Source organism: Myotis brandtii, unplaced genomic scaffold (assembly GCF_000412655.1).
Source record: "Myotis brandtii unplaced genomic scaffold, ASM41265v1 scaffold21, whole genome shotgun sequence".
Lineage (NCBI taxonomy): Eukaryota > Metazoa > Chordata > Mammalia > Chiroptera > Vespertilionidae > Myotis > Myotis brandtii.
Genome location: NW_005357846.1, coordinates 3,538,148 through 3,544,934, shown reverse-complemented (window position 1 = coordinate 3,544,934; position 6,787 = coordinate 3,538,148).

Genomic DNA, 6,787 nt, shown 5'->3' with positions numbered 1-6,787 from the left:
CGAAGAATGAATCCACAGACAGAAAGTGGTATAGCAAAGGTGGAAATTTATTGACGAATAGATACAGACTCCCACGTGGGGAGAGGGAAGAGTCCCACAGAATGAACTCCCAAGTAGGGAGGGGGAAAAGGTCCCATGGAATGGACTCCCACATAGGGAGGGGAAAAGGGTCCTGCTGAGTTCCTTTTCCCTATGGGTTATAAAGGCTACAGTTCCTGTGTCCTGATATCCTCTCTGATTGGTCAATATTCCCCTTCAAATTGGTTACTACAGTGATTTCTGAGGCCCTCCTCCCTCATAGTCCTTCCAAATATAGACCTTTCCTGGCTACTTCCAGTTCCCTTGTCTTATGTAAATGCAACTGTTTCTACTCCCTTGTCTTATGGAGATGAAACTGCACCTGGCTTCCTTGTGTTATGGAAATGTACCTTCTCCCAGTCTGCAGCCCTGCACTTTTCCATGGACTCCGATTCTAAAAAATCCCTAAGCCTGCCTATATCCCCCCAAAATTCCTGCTTCATTACTTTTAACAATAAAGATTTATTTTTTAAAAAAAGAAAGTACTCTTTCTTTAACAAGATATTCTGGATAAAACATTATACTTTCTTTTTGTCCTCAAATGAAATCCATCCTAAAATCATATTCTTCTCAGCCCTAAGAAACGCACAGAAAATGGAGAAATGGAGGGCCGTGCCACTACTCTCTCCCACATTCTTCTACTTTCTTTCCTGAGCAGCCACACGCCAGAGTGGCATGATATTCTTCCCGTGTGGCTTTGTGATAAAATTTTGTTACTTCCCTTGAGTGCAAAAATCTGTTTGAGAATTATGGAATTGGGTAAAAATTCTTTCAATATATATTTTAAAAGAACACAATGCAAGTATGTATTGCTCATGGATGATTGTCTGTCTTTTCTCTAGGTGGAGTCCTGTAACTCAGGTAATGGGAAATACTCCTGTTTCTGTCACTTTAATAGACTGATAAGGAAAGAACACACATTACAAATAAACAATAATTTAGTCACAATATAAAATTTAATGATTATGTATATTATGCTCGTCCCTTTTAAAAGAGGAACTTTAGGGGAATATAGGCAGGCTTAGGGATTTTTTAGAATTGGGGTCCATGGAAAAACACAGGGCTACAGACTGGGAGAAGGTACATTTTCATAACACAAGGAAGCCAGGTGCAGTTCCATCTCCATAAGACAAGGAAACTGGAAGTAGCCAAGAAAGGTCTATATTTACAAAATAAAGGAGGAGGAAGAAAGCCCAGAAGGAATGGAAGGACTATGAGGGAGGAGGGCCTCAGGAGTCACTATAGAAACCAATTCAAAGGGGAATATTGACCAATCTGAGGGGATATCAGGACACAGGAACTGCAACCTTTATAAACCATGGAAACAGGAAGTCGGTAGGACCCTTTCCCCCTCCCCACGTGGGAGTCCATTCTGTGGGACTCTTTCCCTCTCCCCACATGGGAGTCTGTACTTGTTCTTCAATAAATCTCCACCTTTGCTATACTACCCTCTGTCCCTGGTTTCATTCTTCAGCTCCGACAGACAAAGAATCCGGGTTCCAGTCCAAAAACTCCGTATCACTTTGCTAAGACTTAAGAACATAAAAAACAGTTAAATATTTCTGAACCTAGAGCTTATGTAGAATGATGTCCACGCACACTGGTGACTGGATTGAATGAGGCTTTCTTGAGGCATGGCATCTGAATTTGGCTGTAAAATATGAGTAGGTGTTTGTCATGTAGAGGAGCAATTACAGGCTGAAGGAACCGTCTATATAAATGCATGCAAGTGTGAAATTTTTTTCCTGAATTGAAGAAAACATCTTGCACAAAAAATATTTATGTTTGTCATATTTTTATATGTATTTTTGCCATTAATATAGAATCTGGAAGCCTGCCACTCCCAATGTAAGAAGATAAACAACCAGGCTAAGAATCTCCAAACCATAACTTTTTTCACAGGTTTAAACAAACCTAAATAAAATAATCTGGGCAAATAAAAGCAGCAACATCTTACATACTCCTGTTTTGCATTGCTCACATATCTGTGACTTTTATCAAAACTAGCAAATGACTAGAAGCACAGAAAAATGGCTAATAATTACTAAGCAATGCTGAAGTAACAAAGAAACCTGAAAATCTCCATAAATATGATGATGCTGATGAGGATGCCATAGCTCACTGGTGTTGCTCTTATCCAAGTAGGAGCTGAGGGGGTCTAGGCTGCTCTACTATGTTGGAACCTTTCACTTCCAGCCCAGAAGATAGATCACTTCTGTCTCCCTGCCCAGGAGGGGAACCAGAACAAAACCCCCACTTGGTGCCCGGGGCCTGAGAGATGTTGTTTCATTCTGAGCCCAGGAAAATGAAATAGTTTGGTGACTATACTATAGTTTCTCCTCCATAACCATCAATTCTAATGGAGTCTTTACAAATAAAACAGCATAAGAATAAAATAAATAAATAAACAAAGAAATAAGTAAATAATTTAGGATTATCAATAATCCCACCCTGAATGCCATTATTATCAAGATTTCAGTGTTTTCATTCCAAATTTTTCTAAGTGTATACTGGTATTCTAAAATTGTATGAAATTGTATGAAAAGTTTTGGGTAGACTTTTATTACTTAAGTTATAATGTGCATGCCCCATTATATTATATGGTATATAGTTGAATATATTACATATATATAATTGAATGACTTTATATTATGCTAGCATGTGTATAAACCATCATTTAGTTAACTATTCTTATCATTGAATATTTGTCTCCAAATTTTAATTATAATACAACGATGCTCTCTTTATGAATTTCAGATTATGTCCTTGGGATAAATTCAGAAAGGTGAAATTCTCCTGTCAAAGTACATGGATATTTTTAAGGCAGAGTAATGCTATTTCAATATTGCCTTCCAAATTTTTTTTCAATTTAAAATCCTACCAGCAGGGTAGGAGAGAATGCAGCATCCAAACCTATAGTTGGTTCTGATTCAGCAACCTGATCCTTAAAACTAAAAACATCCAGCCCATACCACAGAGCATATGAAAAACCAAGGCAAGAGGCAAATGAAAACCTAATCCCTTTGCTTATATAATGAACATGAATTTGATTTTCCTACTATAGATGTTCTCCTATGATCTGATTGCTCTTCACCAGACCACCTGAGTAATTGGGATTGTAAACCATCACTTCCTATAATGTAATCTAATGATAAAAAAAAATCTAAGACTTACACTTAAGACCAACTTTATGTCATTATTGTATTCTCTTCCTCCCACTTTGTATATATACACAGAGGTGTATGTATATTTGGTGAGGTTGGAGAGGGAGAATGTAAATTCTGACTCTTCTATCAAGTATCTACACAGCTCCACAAATTCCTCTGGTTTTCATCACTTGGCTATAATAAACATTTTGTTTTGTAAAGCTTCCTTCATCAATATGGCTAGACATGCCAGTAGCTATTATTTCACTCTGTATAGACATCTTAAAGATCTGCCCATGTTTTCAAGTAATCATAATGTTTGTGCGTTTTCCTGATGGGGGTATAGTTTTTCTGCCCTTGATGATGATTGCAAGTTAGTGAACAATTAATAATGTATGTGCATCTGTTTTAGTGAGTACAGTCAGGTTGGGTTTAGGCACATACTGAATGCATTCAGCTGTGATACAGACTCCTTTCCCAAGTTGCAAAAAAAATTTTAAAAATCCAGAAAGATGGCATTTATCAGAACTGTTAACCATTCTTGAGATACTAGTTTTTTGAAGAGAAATATACATCTGTACAAATTATTCCACGGACTTTGATTTATTTTTCTTTTGAAAAACCCAAATTTTATGCCCTAAAGCAGTGGTTCTCAACCTTCCTAATGCCGCAACCCTTTAATACAGTTCCTCATGTTGTGGTGACCCCCAACCATAAAATTATTTTCATTGCTACTTCATAACTGTAATTTTGCTACTGTTATGAATCATAATGTAAATATCTGATATGCAGGATGTATTTTCATTGTTACAAATTGAACATAATTAAAGCATAGTGATTAATCACAAAAACAATATGTAATTATGTATGTGTTTTCCAATGGTCTTAGGCGACCCCTGTGAAAGGGTCGTTCGACCCCCAAAGGGGTAGCGACCCATAGGTTGAGAACCGCTGCCCTAAAGTTATCAGTACTTGGCTTTATAAATGCCACTGACAATTAACATATGAAATAGAATGAAATGGCTGAACCTACATAGAAATAGCTATTTCCTTTACATTTTTTCTGGAGAGTCCAGGTCTTAATAAGCAGTTGCTTTGAAAAGTGCTTTTACAGCTTTATATCTGTACCTTGTACTTGATTCCTTTGTCAAGCACGTGCTTCCAAACTGGCTGTAGCACATGGTTATGTTGCTATGTGTTTAGAGAGCAAAGTGGAGGGAAATCCCAGTGTAATGCTGGTGGGACATGCTCACAAATGGCTCAAGTAGGCTAAAGGAAAAGGTTGTAAATCATGATCTGAAGGAGATTGATGATGTTTGTGGAATATTCTCTCAGGATGTCAAAGAGGTGTTTGTTCCTGAGGCTTAAGAATTGTTTTTGTGGAAGGATTTTATCATTGAGGTTGGTGATGTGTCTGAAACCAAAGGATAGAGAGAGGCAGGAGAGAGCAAAAGAGAGAGAGAGAGGAGAGAGAGAGAGAGAGAGAGAGAGAGATAGAGAGAGAGAGAGAAATGCTGGCAATAGCACAATGATTTGTATTTCTTTGCATGACAAAAAGATTCATCATCCATCCCACTGACAGCTATGACTTGTTAAAGTTTTCTTCATGGTGTTTGTTACAAACCAGGAATGTATTGTTTTGTGATTTGCATCTTTACTTCCAAAGTATATGGAGTCCGTAGTATCTAGGTACCCTATAAGCATTAGACCTACTTTAAATACAGTAGGAGACCATTTTTAAGCACAGATCCTTGGCGTATAATAAATTAGTTCTTTTGGAAGAGGCTGGCTTTTCTTTTATGAGGTGTTAAGTAAGGATGGCCTCACCAATGCAAAAACACTGACGAAATTGGCACACGGCAAACACAGCCCCATAATTGAGTGTTTCATTTAGCAGTGTATCGCGCATGCACATGGACTAGTATATGGGATTTTTAAAAAGGGATTTGGGGAGAACACGTGAAATTTCTAACTAAATTTATGAGTCTAAAAGCTCTTATTAAAAAAGAGACTTGTTAAAAGAAAAAAGATGACAAACTTAAAGTTATGGTAAAATCCATAAGAATTTTGTTTATGTTTGTTTTCTTACTGATTTGTTGGAAGAATTCTCGTTAAGCAGTTATTTATAGCTTAAAGTAGAACTTTAAAGATAGTGTATTGTACTCTAAATCCACTTTCAATTACTCCCCTAAATCCCACCTTATAAAACAATAAAGCATGTTATGGAATTATACTAAACAGTATATGGGTTCCTGAACTGTGAAGCATATACGGCTTCGAAAAGAGTAAGCAGCAGACTGAACTACTCATTTACAGTATTTTAACTTATAAAACAGCCAGAATTTTTATCTAAGTTTGGTAAGGCTCCAAAATGTTTTATTTTTGTGTCAATTTAAGTAAGAATTTAGATAATAATTTACAAATCAATGTATAGACTTTGTGGGTTGTCAGAAGAAGTTCATCTTTTTGTAAAATTTATCTTTATTGTTAAAAGTACTATAGATGTCCTCTTTGTTCTCCCATTGATCCCCTCCATTTGCTCCCACACCTTCTCAAGGCCTTCATCATTCTTGAAGGTCTCATTCCATATCATGTAATAAATATCAGTGATGTCTACCTTTACTGGAGCATTTTGTGATCAAGTATGCTTTTTTTTTTTTTTTTTCTGACTAGCAAAATGTAGTGAAATAAAAGGAGCGTGACAATTTTACTCACTTTTCTTCCTGGGTCCCCTTAATAATAAATGTTGAATATCTGTGAATTGCTACATAAGAAAGATACATCCACAGGGGATTTTCAACTTAACCCAAAGAGAGAAGACAAGTGTCACAATGGAAAAGACTTGACTCTGAATTTTAAAAACTCCAGTTCCTTATTTTAACTCTGCATGCCTTAAAGTATAATGTAATGTCTGTCTGTGTGTCTCATTTTCCCTACAAAAAAGGAATTTGAGTAGATGATCATTCAGAGCTAAAAGTCTATATAAGGGTTACATATAAAGTTTTTGTTGGGGTCCAGCCCCAGCAGGTCCAGGGGTTCCCAAAGGTGTGGACGGAGTCGGCGAAGAATGAAGGACACAGAGACAGCGTTCAGTTGATCAGCATAGCAAGGTTCTCTCTTTATTGTCCTGTTACATCTGTATTTATACTATTTGATCCTATAAGCATGCCTCTATAATCACATCATGGTATGTTTTGGGTAACGTTCTACAGTTCCTAGTTTCATTTCCATAATCCTGTCTCTATCTAGTTCTGTTGATTTTAATCTTGTCTAGGTTAATCTCTGTGTTCCATTATAAGGGCTATTCCAAGGTCACTGCTCTACTGATAGGCTACAAGGAAGTGACTGAAGGAGATTATCCTACCCAGTAAAGGTTATGTCATCCCAGCCTCGCTGCTTGCCTTCCCTGGGACTACCCTGTGTCTGTGGATCTTCAGGGGTATAGGTTTTGGTGTTTTCCCTGGTGGGCAGAACCCTGGGGATGTGGGCCCAACAAGTCCCAAATTTATTGCCAACAGTCTTAGTCCAAATACTTCATAAGTAGTACATGGTATTTCTGTAAC